Source organism: Protopterus annectens, chromosome 2.part1 (assembly GCF_019279795.1).
Source record: "Protopterus annectens isolate FY-2018-M chromosome 2.part1, PAN1.0, whole genome shotgun sequence".
Taxonomy (NCBI): domain Eukaryota; kingdom Metazoa; phylum Chordata; order Ceratodontiformes; family Protopteridae; genus Protopterus; species Protopterus annectens.
The window spans coordinates 1,802,529,623-1,802,548,693 of record NC_056729.1 but is presented as its reverse complement, the minus strand read 5'-3'; the positions used below and the strand labels follow the sequence as shown (position 1 = coordinate 1,802,548,693).

Genomic DNA, 19,071 nt, shown 5'->3' with positions numbered 1-19,071 from the left:
TCTTCCAACCTATCTACCTCTCCATCTACAGCAATAGCTATATGTATGTATAGATAGGCAGACAGACAGCTAGCTAGCTAGCTAGCTGGCTTGCTTGCTAGCTAGAAACAGAGTGAGATGTTTTATAAATAAGCATATAGGTTCTGTAGTGTAGTGGTTATCATGTCTGCTTTACATGCAGAAGGTCCTGGGTTTGATCCCCAGTGGAACCATTATGCCAGTGCAAGATAAGAAAATTAGGGTAGGAGTGATAAAGAATAACAGATTCGATTCCAGGAACTAAGTTCACAGTTTGAGGTACCTTTTAATGTGCTCTTGATTGCTTCATATAAACTACTTCAATTGAGAAAATCCTGCTCTGTTGTGTGTCAGTATATCAGTTGATGTATGGATTGCAAGGTCACAGAAACAACTGTCAACATTTTGTAGATTACATTCAAAATGTGTTTAAATGCACAGATGTATTTTAAAAGGAAACAGCTGCTCTTTTAGTAACTTGTTTACAAGTTGGTAGGTGACCACAAGGCCTCTGGCAGGTCGATAACCAGGCAGCCTAATCCAGATTCCTCAGAGCCCCAAAGTACGGTCTGAAAAAGTGTCTTATAAATAGGTCAGAACCTAAGGTCTCTGCAGTAGCAAGAGGCAGCATCCCTGAGTGGATTCGACCCACCAACCGTTCGGTCAACAGCTGAACGTGCTAACCGATCGTATCACAGAGACGGCGGCCTAACCCCTGCAAAAGTGCAACAAAAAGGGAAACCTCTCCATCACGCTACAAATTCAAAAGCCAGAGATTTAAATGGCATAAGATATCATCATCCCCCTGGTAATATTATGAATAAGCTTTGTGTTAATACTACGAGAAAAATGTCTGATGTGCGTTGTATGTTATGTCTCCTTAAAAACAAGTTAAGAGGTATTACAGTAAGACTAATGCATCATTTTGCAGTTGCACTCAGACTGCAATATGGTAGAATTGTGCATCGACACTCGGCAGAGTGTTGCAGGTGCCCAGTTTAGGTTCTCCAGCAGGTTGGGTTTGCAGAGACTGCGCAAGTTTACACATCCATAGATGGCTGTCACCTGTCGGTGGGTAAATATACTGCACAGGAGGTAACAAGATACACTGGGTATTGACTAAAAAGGAAAATGTAAGGCAGGATAGGAGCAAATGAAATCTAAGTGACAGTGGAGCACACAGATGTTTGAGAGTTAACTACATCACAGGTGGCAGAGCACATCAACTAAACTAGTAGAGCTGGCACAAAACAGCATACAAAGTCAAGACAGTAGCTATTAAGTTGTGGCCACATGCGCTTACCTTCATTGACAATAGATATAATTCTGGCGAGATGTCCAGATGTAAATCATCCCCTCCAGTAGAGTCTTGGGGAGAAAAGATGAAGCACTACAGGACAAAAACCATAAGTGGGCCGGCTGACATGCGTAAGAAATCTGGCTTTTAAAATTCTAAGACAACCTGAGGAAAAGTTTCAGTGTGTAACACGGAGCTGAAGCATGGCTTCTTGGGTATGCTAATAAGCTAATGGGGTGACATTTCACTGTTCAATTCTTTTTGCCAGTTTCTTAATTAAAGAGTCACCGCTGATCAGACAGGATGCCTGAGCAGAAAGTGCAATCTGTTTATTCGACAAACTGAAAAGAGTAACTACTGAAAAACAAACTTGTTGCACCGGCTCATTAGCATTCCCAAAATGTCATGCTTCACCATGAATTTATTTTTTACCTGTAGTTCTTTCTCTGTGATGAAAGGGATTTGGAAAGAGGAGGTCTTGTGGCTCAATATAGACATCACAGCTTGCTTCATTTTCAAAACATTGCTGAGTTTTTTTTTTTTTGTTTTTGTGCTGCTCACCGTAATCTTAACAAACTCCTCGTCTCTTATCAAAGGAGGCCCGGCCGGTGTAATCTTTTTTTTCTCCTGGTTTATTTGGATGTTGTCAGTTTTGATATTTCTTTTTCTCTCTAGTTTTAGTCAAGCTCGTGTCTCTGTCTCATCCACAACAATTTTTATACTTTAATTAGTATCAGTTGCAGCTGAGTAGGTGGCATCACTCTCTCTGTCATGATGACATGCTCATTATATCTTCTCCTTGCTTGATCGCAGTCCGCTATGATGCAGTCCTTGTTATGTCTTTCGCATTGGCTGGCATCTCAAATGGTCATCTGTTTGCATCCTGACATCGCACATTCTAGAACTCCACATTACTTTCTTGCCTGCCATTTTCTTAGTGTCACAAGCACTTAAAACACGGACAGAGCAGCTTCAGAGACAAGAGACTGTCTTTGGTTAAAACATGCATGCATTCATTCATTCATTCATTCATTCATTCATTCTTCCAGCTGAAGGCCGAGAAAAGCTCTGAATTCAAAACATCTATTTCCATCTCTTTTGGTTGATATGTCATTTTCAATCCAGTGTCACAGGTCATTTTCAAGTGCAACAACTCTTCCCCACATGTAGCTATGAAAACTGTATTCATTCACAGATCACCTCATTTTAATGAGTAAACGGGAAATGTGCTATGCAGTTTTAAGCTGCTAAAGTCTAAATGCCATTTGAGACACCAGTAGAAGAAATTATGGAAGCCACAGTCACCAGTCTTAACCCTATCAACCTGACTCCAATTGTACAGCAGGGCAACCGACTGCCTTCCACGTTATTATAGTGGTGAGTATCTCCGCCTGTCACACGGGAGACTGGGATTCAATTCCCTGACAAGGAGCATGCATCTTTCTTTTGGTATGTCTCTCATCAGAGCACTGGAACACATCTTCTTTTCAGTCCAGCGTCACAGGTCATTTTCAAGTGCAACTACTCATCCCCCCACGTAGCTATGAAAAATTTATTCATTCACAGATTACCTCACTTTATTCAGTAAAAGAGAAATGTGCTATGCAGTTTTAAGCTGCTAAAGTCAAACTGCCATTTGAAATACCAGTAGAAGGAATTATGGAAGTCACATTCACCATCTTAACCCTATCGACCTGACTCCCATTTTACAACAGGGTAAGTGACCGTCTTCCTCTTTAATGTAGTGGTGAGTATCCCCCCCCCATCACGCGTGTCACCAGGATTCGATTCCCTGACGGGAAGCATGTGATTTTATTTGAGTTTGTCTCTCATCAGAACACTGGATCACGCCTGCGAACTATTAATAGTTCTATTTATTTCTACGGTACGGCGTTCCGTTCTGACAAACCTCCTTTACTGACTGCATTAGCTGGAGCAAATGACTTAACCAGACCTATCTTTGGAACAATGGGACAATGGGGCATTTTTGTTTGGTTTGACTCCTTAACAGTCCCCTTGACTGCAGGCTTGTTAACTAGCTGTCAGCCCGCTGCCACAAGCTTCCTGCTTTCTAGCACTGCTTTTCAGCAGTGGGTACAGCATAGATTTTCAGATAGTCAGCCCCTGCCTGTAGTGCTGTAGCTCATCATGATGTCAGACCTAGTATAAGGGGTAAGGTGTAGCTCAGCAACTTGAAAGATTGCTGTTTTCGACATATTTCTCCTACCGGATCTCTCCCTCAGTAACCTCTGTAAATAAGTTGCCCACACTGTTCAGCACATTTTAAATATATTCATCAATTACTGCAGATGTCATGTATTCTATTTATTTTGCAGCGTGCTGCACTGTATACGTCTTACACATGGAAACTGACTTTGAGCTATTTGTTGTATAAGTTTAGTCAAGGAAGTCATGGCTGCAAAGAGACACTAGACCAGCGCAAGCCCGCATGTGTATATACGTGCGCGCGTGTGTGCACACATATAAATCTTCTAATCTATCTGCCTCGCCATCTACAGCAATAGCTATATGTATGTATAGATAGGCAGACAGAGAGCTAGCTAGCTAGCTAGCTGGCTTGCTAGCAAGCTAGAGACAGAGCAAGATGTTTTGTAGGTAAGTGCATAGATCTGTAGTGTAGTCGTTATCACATCTGCTTTATTCGCAGAAGGTCCTGGGTTCGATCCCCAATGGAACCATTATGCCAGTGCAAGATAAGAAAATTAGGGTAGGCATGATAAAGAATAACAGATTCGATTCCAAGAACTAAGTTCACGGTTTGAGGTACCGTTTAATGTGCTCTTGATTGCTTCAGATAAACTACTTCAATTGAGAAAATCCTGCTCTGTTGTGTGGCAGTATATCAGTTGATGTATGGATTGCAAGGTCACAGAAACAACTGTCAACATTTTGTAGATTACATTCAAAATGTGTTTAAATGCACAGATGTAAGTATTTTAAAAGAAAACAGCTGCTCTCTTAGTAACATGTTTACAAGTTGGTAGGTGACCACAAGGCGTATGGCAGGTCGATAACCAGGCAGCCTAATCCAGATTCCTCAGAGCCCCAAAGTACGGTCTGAAAAAGTGTCTTATATATAGGTCAGAACCTGAGGTCTCTGCAGTAGCAAGAGGCAGCATCCCTGAGTGGATTTGACCCACCAACCTTTCGGTCAACAGCTGAACGTGCTAACTGATCGCATCACAGAGACGTCAGCCTAACCCCTGCAAAAGTGCAACAAAAAGGGAAACCTCTCCATCGCGCTACAAATTCAAAAGCCAGAGATTTAAACGGCGTAAGATATCGTCACCCCCCTGGTGATATTATGAATAAACTTTGTGTTAATACTACGAGAAAAATGTCTGATGTGCATTGTATGTTATGTCTCCTTAAAAACAAGTTAAGAGGTATTACAGTAAGACTAATGCATCATTTTGCAGTTGCGCACAGACTGCAATATGGTAGAATTGTGCATCAACACTTGGCAGAATGTTGCAGGTGCCCAGTTTAGGTTCTCCAGCAGGTTGGGTTTGCAGAGACTGCGCAAGTTTTCACATCCATAGATGGCTGTCACCTGTCAGTGGGTAAATATACTGCACAGGAGGTAACAAGATGCACTGGGTATTGATTAAAAAGGAAAATGTAAGGCAGGATAAGAGCAAATGAAATTTAAGTGGCAATGGAGCACACAGATCTTTACTTATTTTTAAAGTTATCTATATCACAGGTAGCAAAGCACATCAACTAAACCTGTAGAGCTGGCACAAAAGAGCAAACAAAGTCAGGGCAGTAGCTATTAAGTTGTGGCCAGATGCACTTACCTTTATTGGAAATGGATATAATTCTGGCGAGATGTCCAGATGTAGAGCATCCCCTCCAGTAGAGTCTTGGGGACAAAAGATGAAGCACTGCAGGACAAAACACCATAAGCGGGCAGGCTGACATGCGTAAGAAATCTGGCTTTTAAAATTCTAAGACAACCTGAGGAAAAGTTTCAGTGTGTAACACGGAGCTGAAGCATGGCTTCTTGGGTATGCTAATCAGCTAATGGGGTGACATTTCACTGTTCAATTCTTTTTGCCAGTTTTTTAATTAAAGAGTCACCGCTGAGCAGACAGGATGCCTGAGCAGAAAGAGCAATCTGTTTATTCGACAAACTGAAAAGAGTAACTACTGAAAAACAAACTTGTTGCACCGGCTCATTAGCATTCCCAAAATGCCATGCTTCACCATGCATTTTTTTTTTTACCTGTAGTTCTTTCTCTGTGATGGAAGGGATTTGGAAAGAGGAGGTCTTGTGGCTCAATATAGACGTCACAGCTTTCTTCATTTTCAAAACATTGCTGAGTTTTTTTTTTTTGTTTTTGTGCTGCTCACTGTAATCTTAACAAACTCCTCGTCTCTTATCAAAGGAAGCCCGGTCAGTGTCGCTTTTTTCTTTTCTTGTTTATTTGGATTTTGTCAGTTTTGATATTTCTTTTCTCTTCTAGTTTCAGTCAAGCTAGTGTATGTGTCTTTGTCTCATCCACAGCAATTTTTATACTTTAATTAGTATCAGTTGCAGCTGAGTAGGTGGTAGCTCTCCCTCTGTTATGATGACATGCTCATTCTGTCTTCTCCTTGCTTGATCGCAGTCCACTATGATGCAGTCCTTGTTATGTCTTTCGCATTGGCTGGCATCTCAAATGGTCATCAGTTTGCATCCTGACATCGCACATTCTAGAACTCCACATTACTTTCTTGCCTGCCATTTCCTTAGTGTCACAAGCACTTAAGACACGGACAGAGCAGCTTCAGAGACAAGAAGCTGTCTTCGGTTAGAACATGCATGCATTCATTCATTCATTCATTCATTCATTCATTCATTCATTCATTCATTCATTCATTCATTCTTCCAGCTGAAGGCTGAGAAAAGCTCTGAATTCAAAACATCTATTTCCATCTCTTTTGGTTGATATCTCATTTTCAGTCCAGTGTCACAGGTCATTTTCAAGTGCAACAACTCTTCCCCACATGTAGCTATGAAAACTGTATTCATTCGCAGATCACCTCACTTTATTGAGTAAACGGGAAATGTGCTATGCAGTTTTAAGCTGCTAAAGTCTAACTGCCATTTGAGACACCAGTAGAAGAAATTATGGAAGCCACAGTCACCCGTCTTAACCCTATCAACCTGACTCCAATTATACAGCAGGGCAACCGACTGCCTCCCTCGTTAGTATAGTGGTGAGTATCCCCGCCTGTCACGCGGGAGACTGGGATTCAATTCCCTGACAGGGAGCATGCATCTTTCTTTTGGTATGTCTCTCATCAGAGCACCGGAACACATCTGTGAACTATTAATAACCTATTAATACTTCTATTGACTATTAATTTCTATGGTATGTGGTTTGATTCTGACAAACTTCCTTTGCTGATTGCATTAGATGGAGCAAGTGACTCAACCAGACCTACCGATGGGACAATGGGGCATTTCAGCTTGGTTTGACTCCTTAACAGTCCCCTTGACTGCAGGCCTGTTAACTAGCTGTCAACCCGCTGCCACAAGCTTCCTGCTTCCTCTCACTGCTTTTCAGCAGTGGTACAGCATAGATTTCCAGATAGTCAGCCCCTAGCTGTAGTGCTGTAGCTCAACATGGTGTCGGACCTAGTATAAGGGGTAAGGTGTAGCGCAGCGACTTGAAAGATTGCTGTTCTCAACATATTTCTCCTACTGCGTCTCTCGCTCGGTGACCTCTTTAAATAAGTTGCCCTCACTGTTCAGCGCACTTTAAATATATTCATTAATTACTGCAGATGTCATGTATTCTATTTATTTTGCAGCGTGCTACACTGTACACGTCTTACACGTGGAAACTAACTTCCAGCTATTTCTCGCATAGGTTTGAGTCGAGGAAGTCATGGCTGCAAAGAGTCGATAGACCAGTGCAGGCCCTCATGTGTGTATGCGTGCGTGTGTGTGTGCACACATATAAATCTGTCAACCTATATGCCGCTCCATCTACAGCAACAGCTATATGTGTGTATGCGTGTACGCATAGATAGATAGACAGTTAGCCTGCTAGCTAGCAAGAGACAGAGCGAGATGTTTCAGATTTGATTGAGTAGGTTCTGTAGTATAGTGGTTATCACGTCTGCTTCACACGCAGAAGGTCCTAGGTTCGATCCCCAGTGGAACCATTATGCTAGTGCAAGATAAGGAAATTGGGGCAGGTGTGACGAAAGAAAACCGATTCAATTCCAGTAAATTTGTGGTTTCAGATACCTTTTAATGTGCTCTTGATTGTTTCAGATAAACTCCTTCAATTGAGAAAATCCTGCTCTGTTGTGCGACAATATATCAGCTGATGCATGGATTGCAAGGTCACAGAAAACACTGTCAACATTTTGTAGATTACGTTCAAAATGCGTTTAAATGCACAGACGTAAGTATTTTAAAAGAAAACAGATGCTCTTTTAGCAACTTGTTTACATGTTGGTAGGTGACCAGAAAGCCTCTGGCAGGTAGATCACTGGGCAGCCTAACCCAGTTCCCCAAATACGGTCTGGAAAAGCAGCTTATTAACAAAGCAGAACCAGAGGTCTCTAGAATAGCAGTATCCCTGAGTGGGCTCGAACCACCAACTTTTCAGTCAAAAACCACAACTGCTAACCGATTGCGCAACAGAGAGAGATCGGCCTGACTCCTGCAAAAGTACAACAAAAAAGGAAACCTCTCCATTGAGCTACAAATTCAAAAGCCAGAGATTTAAGCAGCGTAAAATATTGTCATCCCCTTGGTGATACCATCAATAAGCTTTGTGCTAATACCGTGGGAAAGATGTCTGACGTGCGTCGTATGTTTGTTATGTCTCCTTAAAAACAAGTTAAGAGGTATTACGGTAAAACTAATGCATCATTTTGCAAATTGCAGACAGACTGCAATATGGTAGAATTGTGCACTGACACTTGACAGAGTATTGCGTGTGCCCAGGTTATGTTTTCAAGCAGGTTGGGTTTGCAGAGACTGAGCGAGTTAATGCATCCATAGATGGATGTCACCTTTCGGTGGGTAAAAGATGCTGCACAACAGGTGAGAAGATGTGTTGGGTATTGATTGAAAGGAAAATGTAAGGCAGGGTAGAAGCAGATGATAGTAAAGCAGAGGTACCAAGGAGCGCACAGTTCTTTACTTCCTTTCAGAATTGACTACATGGGAAGACCTAAAAGGGCACACGACAGCAGGATGGGTTTGCTTGCTTGTTTTTATTTTATATATTTTTTTAAACCCACCTCAAGGAAAAAAACTATTAACTGGTGCCCACACTCGCTCACCCTCATTGGGAACAGATATGCCCCAGGCGAGATGTCCTGATGTAGAGCTTCGCTTTCAGTATAGTCTTGGGGACAAAGAATGAAGCACTGCAGGACAAAACAACATAGGCTTGCAGGCTAACATGCATAAGAAACCTGGCTTTTAAAATTCTAAGACAACCTGAGGAAAAGTTTCAGTGTGTAACACGGAGCTGAAGCATGGCTTCTTGGGTATGCTAATCAGCTAATGGAGTGACATTAACAAACTGAAAAGAATAACTACTGAAAAACAAACTTGTTGCAGCAGCTCATTAGCATTCCCAAAATGCCATGCTTCACCGTGCATCTTTTTACCTGTAGGTCTTTCTCTGTCGTGAAAGGGATTTGGAAAGAGAAGGTATTGTGGCTCAGTATACATGTCGTCTCACTTTTCTTCATTTTCAAATCATTGCTGAGTTTTTTTTTTTTTTTTTTTTTTTGCTGCTCTCCTTAGTCTTAAAAAAAATCCTCATGTCTTATTAAAGGAGGCCCGGTAAATGGTTTTCTTCTCCTCCTTCTTGATTTGTTTGGATGTTGTCAGCTTTATATATTTTACCTTCTCTAGTTTTTGTTATTCTCATGTTTGTGTCTGTTTCTCCCACAGCAATTTTTACAGTTTAGTTAGTATCAGTTGCATTTGAGTAGGTGGCATCACTCTCTCCGTCATGATGCCATGATCATTATGTATTTTCCCTGCTAGATCACCATCCATTGTGATGCAGTCCTTGTTATGTCTTTTTTATTGGCTGGCATCTCAAATGGTCATCGCTTTGTGTGCTGACATCACACATTCTAGAACTCCACATTACTTTCTTGCCTGCCATTTCCTTAGTGTCACAAGCACTTAAGACATGGACAGAGCAACTTCAGACAAAAGAGACTCTCTTCAGTTAGTACATGCGTTCATTCATTCATTCATTCATTCAGCTGAAGGCTGAGAGAAGCTCTGAATTCAAAACATCTATTTCCCTCTCTTTTGGCTATCTTATTTTCAGTCCAGCGTCACAGGTCATTTTCAAGTGTAACTACTCATCCCCCCCACGTAGCTATGAAAAATTTATTCATTCACAGATTACCTCACTTTATTCAATAAAAGAGAAATGTACTATACAGTTTTAAGCTGCTAAAGTCAAACTGCCATTTGAAATACCAGTAGAAGGAATTATGGAAGTCACATTCACCATCTTAACCCTATCGACCTGACTCCCATTTTACAACAGGGTAAGTGACCGTTTTCCTCTTTAACGTAGTGGTGAGTATCCCCTCCGTCACGCTGGACACCAGGATTCGATTCCCTGATGGGAAGCATGTGATTTTATTTGAGTTTGTCTCTCATCAGAACACTGGATCACACCTGCGAACTATTAATAGTTCTATTTATTTCTACAGTACGGCGTTCCGTTCTGACAAACCTCCTTTACTGACTGCATTAGCTGGAGCAAGTGACTTAACCAGACCTGTCTTTGGAACAATGGGACAATGGGGCATTTTTGTTTGGTTTGACTCCTTAACAGTCCCCTTGACTGCGGGCTTGTTAACTAGCTGTCAGCCCACTGCCACAAGCTTTCTGCTTTCTATCACTGCTTTTCAGCAGTGGGTACAGCATAGATTTTCAGATAGTCAGCCCATGCCTGTAGTGCTGTAGCTCATCATGATGTCAGACCTAGTATAAGACCTATATATATCTTTTTTCACTAAAACCTGAGCAGTGTAAAGCACTGTACCAACAGGATATAAACTGTAGCAACTGTTTACTACATTTGCTGCAAGCAGTTTGCTACAGTTTATAAGAAGAAATGTGGGGTTTTTTGTAAGTAAAACCTGAGTGCTGTAGTGATCTGTGCAGGCAGGGTATAAACTGTAACAACATTTGTAGCAAGCAGTTTGCTACAATCTAAAAGAAGAAACTATTATTATTTTTATACAACTTTCAAGGAGAGTCACGTGTAGGGCACAGAAATGGGACCTGAATGGCTGGTGGGGGGGTGTTGTGCATCTGGTCAACAAGTTGGAGTGCCAGTAGAAGGAATGTCCATTTTTATTTTTGCTCTTCATTGCAAGAGCTGAGGGATGAGGTCTTCATGGATCTGTAATAAGCTGATCACCTGAAGAACTTAGGGGGTGGGGTGCTGGTTCATGGTATCTGCACAGGACATTGGTTGTACCAGTCATGCTTCTGGCTTTTAGTACTCCTCTTACCTTTGGTTTTGAGTACCCTGTGTGCTCCTGGCAGCTAGAGTGCATGGAAGGCCCCTAAAGCTTTAAGAAGCTGGCCAGTATGTGTGTGGGGGGTAACCCCCCCCCCCCTTATAGCTAGGGCTACTGCAATGGAGATCCATTAGAAGGTTTCTTGGTAAGGTAAGTTAACTTACACAACTGTACTTTTCTTCTCTCTCTATACATATATATATATATATATATATATATATATATATATATATATATGTGTGTGTGTGTGTGTGTATATATATATATATATATATATAGAGAGAGAGAGAGAGTTGATATTATCTTCGGAAAATATAGTTTGCATGTTATTCTCCATGTACTTTGGTTTTACAAGCTGTATAATTTTGAATCCCATTAGTTTGTACTTGTGTACCATGTTTTATTTTATTTTATTTATTTTACATTTGTTTACCGGGCTAGTCTAACTGGATACATGTCCATTTTCAGTAGAGGCCCGGGGAGAAAAGCTCCTAGGTAAATACAGCTAAATTAACAAATTTCTGTGAGTTAAGCATATAAACAAAATCAATACAAAAAATACAAGCAAAAACAGACTGATTTACAGGATAAATTCTAACAATTCAAAGTAAATTGTCAGTATAGAATTAACTCTTAACAGTAGATAAAACATATTTTTTTTTTTTTTTTTTTTTTTGGAAAGAGGAAAGAGGGGGAGAGACTGTTAGGCTAGTGTCAGTCTGGACAGTACACAGACACAGTAACATACATTTGAGATATACTAACCCACAACAAATGATGTAAGGTGATTGTGTTTTGAGGTTGACTTTGAAAAAGGAGTTTTCACTCTTACTCAGGCCATCTGTCTTACAAATTTAAACTATACATGCATTCTCTAAAACTTGTTAGACTCCTGCAAGTATGATACAGCTGAAAAGCATCTTATTTTAATGCAGGAAAGAGTGACACTGCAACTGTGGTCTAGGGTTTAAACAATTGTTTTATTGGTTTTCATTTCAGCAATTTTAACAGCAAACAATATCTATAATGCTGCAAATATATCTTTTTCTTACTTGCAGCTCCAAACATATACAGTAAGTGTATAATGCAAAAATCAAACTCTTAGCAGAGCATACTATTATTTTAAATTGCCATTTAATTATCATAATAATAAGTCACGTGCTCCTTATTTGCAGGTAACTAATTAGAAACATCATCTGGAGTGTGCTTTCTTAATGAGCAATGTTTGAGTCATATTAAAATGCTGCTGTCTACAACAACTACTCTTTTTTTCTGGTGGACCAACATATACAGAAAAAAGGAAAGATTACAAGTTCAGTAGTTTGATCTTCCATTCTTTCAAGAGAACTGTTAGAAGAGATGACCAGGAATAATCTGAAATGATTTCTTCAATTATCAGTTTCTTGGCGCTGTCAAATAGTAAACAAAAGTATTGTTAGACTTCAAATTATTGCTTTATTTCAGATTCATTTCATACTGTTGCATACCTTATAAGGCTAATAGTCTTGTACCTTAATGTTTTCCACTTCCTGCTAAAAACCTTGTGCTCATCAAAATGTATTTAAAGTAACACAAAATTATTTATTTATTTTTATTTACATTTGTTAACCGGTTAGTATCTGACTGAGTTGAAAAAATAAAAAAGTTTTCAGTGGAGACCTGGAACGAAAAGCTCCACAGCAAAAAGAACATTATTAGGGTGCAAGCAGTAAACTTAGTTTAGGTAGTACATTGCTAACAATATGTAAATGAGCTTAACAAAAATATTATATCAAAATATAATAACAGAATACAATATAAACATGCATGTTTCAGGCAAACACGAATACTATTTTTTTTTACAATATATATGAGGTACATAAGTCATGTAGCTTTACAAGGTGAATTACTTCTGATAGACCAAAACTGGTCATGTAGTTTTACAAGTTAGGTCATCTGAAGAAACAAAGATTAATAAAGATAAGATAGATGCCACTGAGTGCTGCACAGCTACAGTTATTCCACTCCACAAGGGGGGATCCACCTTGGATCCCGGGAACTACCGTCCTATCAGTCTCACGAGCCTGATCTGCAAGGGCATGGAATGCATTATCATGGAACTTATAAACAAAGACATTGGTAACCTTCAAACACTGGGCCCCACCCAGTTTGGGTTCGTGACAGGCCGATCTTGTCTCCTGAACCTGATTGACTTCTTCGAATCAGTCTCCAGAGCTGTGGACGAGGGTAAGGCGGTCCACACAGCCTATCTGGATCTCACCAAGGCCTTTGACACCATCCCCCACTCTGGAACCATAGATAAACTTACTAAGCTGGCCATAAATCCCTACATCACTCGATGGGTTGTCAACTGGCTTACTGACAGAACCCAGACTGTAAAAGTAGCTGACTCTAAATCCAGCTCCAGACAAGTGACAAGTGGAGTACCTCAGGGTTCAGTCCTGGGACCGCTCTTGTTTGGCATCTACTTCTCTGAAGTACAAGCCAACACTAAAGGACTCTGGCTAACAAAGTTTGCATATGACTACAAACTGAGAGCCATTACTGACTCCCCAAATGATGTGGATATTATACAAAAGGGCCTTACAGAAATAGATGCTTGGTGCCAGAGCCATGGGCTCAAGCTTAATGCCAAGAAATGTATAGTTATCCCCTTTGGGAAAAAACATGTACCTATGAATTACCACATAGGTGGCAGTACACTAAACACTGAAAGTGTGATGAGAGACTTAGGGACACAGGTGGACAGTGGTCTCACCTTCGATAACCACATTGCCACAACAGTCAGGAAAGCCTTCTATATGGCACACCTCATCATTAAGGGCTTTTCATCCAGAAAAAGGAGGTCATTGTCCAACTGTACTCCTCCCTCATTAGACCCATTATAGAGTACAATGCCCCATTTGGTATGTACATCTCAAGACATCTGCAACAGCTGGAAAGGCTGCAGAAATACTTCACTAAAAGTATCACAGGCCTAAAGCAGATGTCCTATGCTGACCGTCTAAAAAAACTCCAGCTATACTCTATGGCATATTGTCTACTCAGAGGCGATCTCTGCTTAACATACAAGGCCATGTCAAACCCTGAGCTGTTGGACATGCTCCACTTAAAGAAATCCCAATCCCTCAGAGCCACACGCTCCAGGGATCCTAAACCTTGTCATCACAATGAACAAAACATACTGGAGGGATAGGTTCCTGACCCAGAGACTCACCATACTCTGGAATTGACTGCCCATACATGTCAAGCAGAGCGCCTCCTTGGCGCTCTTCAAAAGAAACCTTGACAATTGGATAGGAGATAGGAAATTCACCCCGGGGATCACGTCAGTCGCCCTGCTAGACAGGGGTCCAGGGAATTAAATATTGTGGGAAGAAATATCCAGGTAATTGTTATGGCTAGGCTTGTAAAGGCCCTAGGACCGATAGCCTAGTACCAACCTATGAACCTATAGTGGGATAGCTCTATGTGCGATGAGCACTATTTGGGCTAACGTGTGTGAGATGAGTGGGAAAAATAGGAAGAATATTAGTTGGGAGCAATCTTCCTTGAGTTGTATATTCCCCCTCCGGGAACTACTTGTTTTAATATCCTCAATTATTGCTTACAAGCTGAAGAGGTGAACATTTAACTTGTATTTTTATTCATTTTGCACACAGCTCTGTTATTGTAGAATCATAAGTGGACAATCTTGCACTTGTTCCCTTTTTTTATTCATTCATGCCAACTGTTACGTATGATCTCAGTTACCTTTTCTGGTATAATTTCCTCTTCTCTCTCCACTCAGACAGTGATAAAAATACTATTATTGGGTGGGTTTCACAGACATTGACTGCCTCACTTTCAGTAAAAATGGTAATACAACTCCTTCACCTCATAATGCATATTATATTCTCACGGCCAGCTAACACACTTCAAATTCCAACCTTCCTTTCTTGTACATGTTTTTTCCTGTCACTACTACCGCAAAGTAATGAGTGTCACACCACCAAGACACTCTTGGTGCAATGAAAATCTGTTTATTTTCTTAGCTTTCTCATCTGCAGCTTGTCTTCTTAATTAGAGCTTAAGGTAGCATAAAACCCCGACCCCCACCCCTGTGCAAGACTGCCCTTGGCTGAAGGACTTAATATTAGATTGAGATGTTCCCTGGACCTTATCAAGATAATTTACAGTCCGAATACCTAGTAACTATCCTGGTAGTACAAAATACCCTTTTCCTCTTGAAAAGTGATTAGACAGGAAAATCCTGATGTTTATTTTAATCACTAGTATACCATAGCAGTTACTTGAAATTATAATATGTCAGCTGCTACCCAGGCAGTACTGTCTACTTGGAAACAATCATCCTGTTGTTGACACTAGAACTTTACAGTGCAAGAAATTTCTCTGTGTGGAAGATTTTCAGTCCATGTATCTCTAGTTAATCACTGTATATTAATCAGATCAGACAACAGTAGTAGAAGTAGCAAACTTAAACTCGTCTTAAGTCAAAAAATAATAAAAAATATATAATTTGAAATATTGTACAGAATTACTAAGTATTCGAAAGTAATCCAAGCAAGGCAGGCAGTCTGTTTCCAGTCGAAAATCCTTTATTAAGTACACAGACAAGCGATCCAAGTAAAACAAAAATAACAGTAATAGTTTCCTCACAAGCTTTCTAAATGTATATATACTTTTTATCAGGCAAAGGAGTGGTTTATTGTGCTGTAAAACAAAATGTTATTGGTACACATGTTAAATTCACATCCCTTCCCCCATTCCCCCATCAGTGTGACATTTGACCTGGTCCTGCCCTACTTAGTAGCTGTTATAATAATATACCCCTTATGTACTTCAAATAAAATTTATAATGATGTGGTACCTCTTATTTAACCAGATTATTAAATAGATTATTAAGTCTGTGATTTTATCCACGACAATATACTACATGGCTGGAAATATATCAACCTTAGTCCATTTGGCAATCAAAAAATATATGTAAATATATACATATACACTTTGCACGTAAAAAATCAATTGTAAAAATCATATTCTATTCTCATACCATTCTTACCTAAGTGACAGACAACAAGCTGTACTATGGAAGAATAACCTATCCTCCCTTTTACCAGTCACCCTTGGAGTCCCACAGGGATCGATATTAGGTCCCCTCTTATTCTCCATATTCAATAATGACCTGTACAAAGTCATCCCTGATGCAACTTGTATTCAATATGCAGATGATTCAACCCTAATCTGCTCTGCCACCTCCCCCACAGATTTACACTCCTTGCCCCAAATCACTTTCAGCAAAGTAGAGAACTGGCACACTGGTTGCCAACTACTATTAAACCCAAATAAAACCAAACTATTACTCTTCTCCCCCACTCGCAAGGTCCCCTCACCACCTCTCACCATAATATCTAAAAATGGTACCATAATTTCCCCAGAACCTAGTACTAAATTATTGGGAGTGATCATCGACAAACACCTCAAGTTTGATGCTCACATAGACAAAACTTTTAAAACAGTTAATAAAAAATTAGGCTTTTTATACAGGATTAAACCATTCCTAACCCCATCTGCTAGAACTGTTATTGCCCATACACATCTGCTATTGACTCTTCTTTATGCCTCACCCATCTTCGTAAACCTAAGCAAATCAAACCTCAATAAATTTACTAGGTGCTACAATAACATTGCCAGATTTGCTGCAGGATCAGCTTATAGAACCCATCACTGCCTTAACCTTCAATCGTTAGACTGGCTTGAACTACCCTATCAACTGCAATATAACCAACTAATAGTTGTTCACAAAATCCTCTACCAACCAGACAGTACACCCATACTGAAAAATATTATTACCCCCTACAGTAACCTTAAATCCCTTCGCTCTTCCAAAAAATTGCTAGTGCAAACTGTTAAAACCAACAATTCAGTTGGTGAATCACTATTCTCCAACTCTGCCAGTAAAAACTGGAACCTACTTCCTGCTGAACTCACCACTGACCCCTCCTTATCCCAATTCAAAAAATCCCTTAGGAAATACCTAAAAATGCAATGGCTTTGTCCCTGTACAAACCCTGACTAACCCCCACTCAAACATAATTCATAAATGAGAATTTCATTACAAGAATAAAACTCTGACTCTCTGTTTAAAATTCTGTGTATCACCCACCTACTGGGAAAGATTTAAAGTTAACACTATACCATGTATGATAACCACCTTTAATACATGTGTTTTCCTTTTTCAGATGAATTCTTTAACTATTTCTTTCTCAGGTACCTGCTTCCAATTTTGCTGTGTGTATGTGAGGAAAATATGTACCTGTGTGTACATATCATTAGACAAATCTCAGTTTTGTGATAACTCACCATAATAATTTCACTTTATTTACATTTGTTTTTGTACATTTGGAGCTTTTTTCCCTGGGCCTCCCCTGAAAATGGACCTGTATCCAGTCGGACTTTCCCCGTTAACAAACGTAAAATAAATAAATAAATAACCTATTGTTAACAAAGTTTGCTTTCGTCCTTCTAGACTTCTTTAGGCCTGTGTACAAGAACCCTAAAAACTATCTATAAAAATATCTATACAAATATTATAGTATAATTAGTATTGTTATTACACGTCATTTTGAATAAAGTGGAAAAAAGAGAACAGGAAAAAGAAAAAATAATAAGAAAAAATATATGATGATGGAAACAACATATACACTTAAATTAAAACTTTAACATGGTATTTAAAACCAACTGGTAGATTGCTTGTTTTTTTTGTTTTGACACTAGAACTTTTTAATCTTTTAACCACAGAAAGCTACTTATTTATTTATTTATTTAACATTTGTTAACCGGGATGGGCCAGCTGGGTAAGAATTTATCCTTTTTCAGTGGAGACCCGAGGGGAAAAGCCCCAAACAGACATACAAATACATACGAATAGAGACAAATTAACAATATTACAGAGCAAAAGAATCTTATGAATACAATGGATAAGAAAAACATAATGTACTCAATGGAATAGTACATAGCTATATATACAAAAAGTGTAGTAATAGGTTGTAACATGAGAAACAATAATAATAAATCCAGCAGGTAAGCGGGGGGAGTTAAGGTTGTAGGAATATAATGAAAAGAAACAAGGTATAATTAGATTAGTGGCTAGAAGAATATTTGTGTAAGTACAGGGGCTTCAAATTTGAGGGAAAGTAGAGTGGGAGTAGAAAGTAGAGAGGGGTGACTGCACAAGGGACCGTAGGGGTCATACTTGTTGCTTAAAGAATCTCACACCTTATTTGTGATCACTGCATTCTCTCCAACTGGCTTAATTTCTCTCCCACTTTACTGTTCACCAATTTCTCTGTGTCAGTAGTATCTCATGTTACAGCCCTGCTGATATTAAATGTCTCACAAACTACTGTGTCAGAGCTGGTATATCTTTAAAAGACTCTCCTTATCTCTTATTTTAGATTTTCCCATCTAAAGAGTTCTATTCATAAATTACTTAAAATGATCCCCCCACCCCCGAAAGAACAGATTGCTTTTAAATCTGTTGAATATCTAACAGATCTGTGGGAGCAAGACATTACAATAGCACAGTAAATATACAGTGGATATAAAAAGTTTACACACCCCTGTTAAAATGCCAGATTTTGTGATATAAAAAAATGAGACTACAATAAATCATTTCAAAACTTTTCCCACCTTTAATGTGACTTATAACCTGTACAATTCAATTGAAAAGCAAACAAATCTGTTAGGGGAAAAATAAAAAAAACGTAAAATAAGCTGGTTGCACAAGTGTGCACACCCTTAAACTAATACTTTGTTGAAGCACCTTTTGATTTAACTACAACATTCAGTCTTCTTGGGTAGAAGTCTATCAGCATGGAACATCTTGACTTCCCAATATTTGCCCACTCTTCCTTGCAAAAGCACTCCAAATCTGTCAGATTGCGAGGGCATCTCTTGTGCACAGCTCTCTTCAGGTCAGGTCTGGGCTCTGGCTGGGCCATTCCAAAACTTTAATTTCCTTCTGGTGAAGCTATTCTTTTATTGATTTGGATGTATTCTTGGGGTCATTGTCATGTTGAAAGGTGAAATTCCTCTTAATCTTCATCTTTCTAGCAGATGCCTGAAGGTTTTGGGCTAAAAGTGACTGGTATTTGGAACTGTTTATAATTCCCTCCACCTTGATTAAAGCCCCAGTTCCAGCTGAACAGCAGCAA

General features: G+C 39.6%; 2 non-coding genes across 2 annotated transcripts; both read left to right on the top strand.

Moving 5' to 3' along the window:
• The first annotated feature begins 139 nt into the window (after positions 1-139).
• Positions 140-212, top strand: TRNAV-UAC. The gene has a single exon. It is a non-coding gene; the product is annotated as a tRNA-Val (tRNA).
• A 7,210-nt stretch (positions 213-7,422) lies between these two features.
• Positions 7,423-7,495, top strand: TRNAV-CAC. The gene has a single exon. It is a non-coding gene; the product is annotated as a tRNA-Val (tRNA).
• The last annotated feature ends 11,576 nt before the right edge of the window (positions 7,496-19,071 follow it).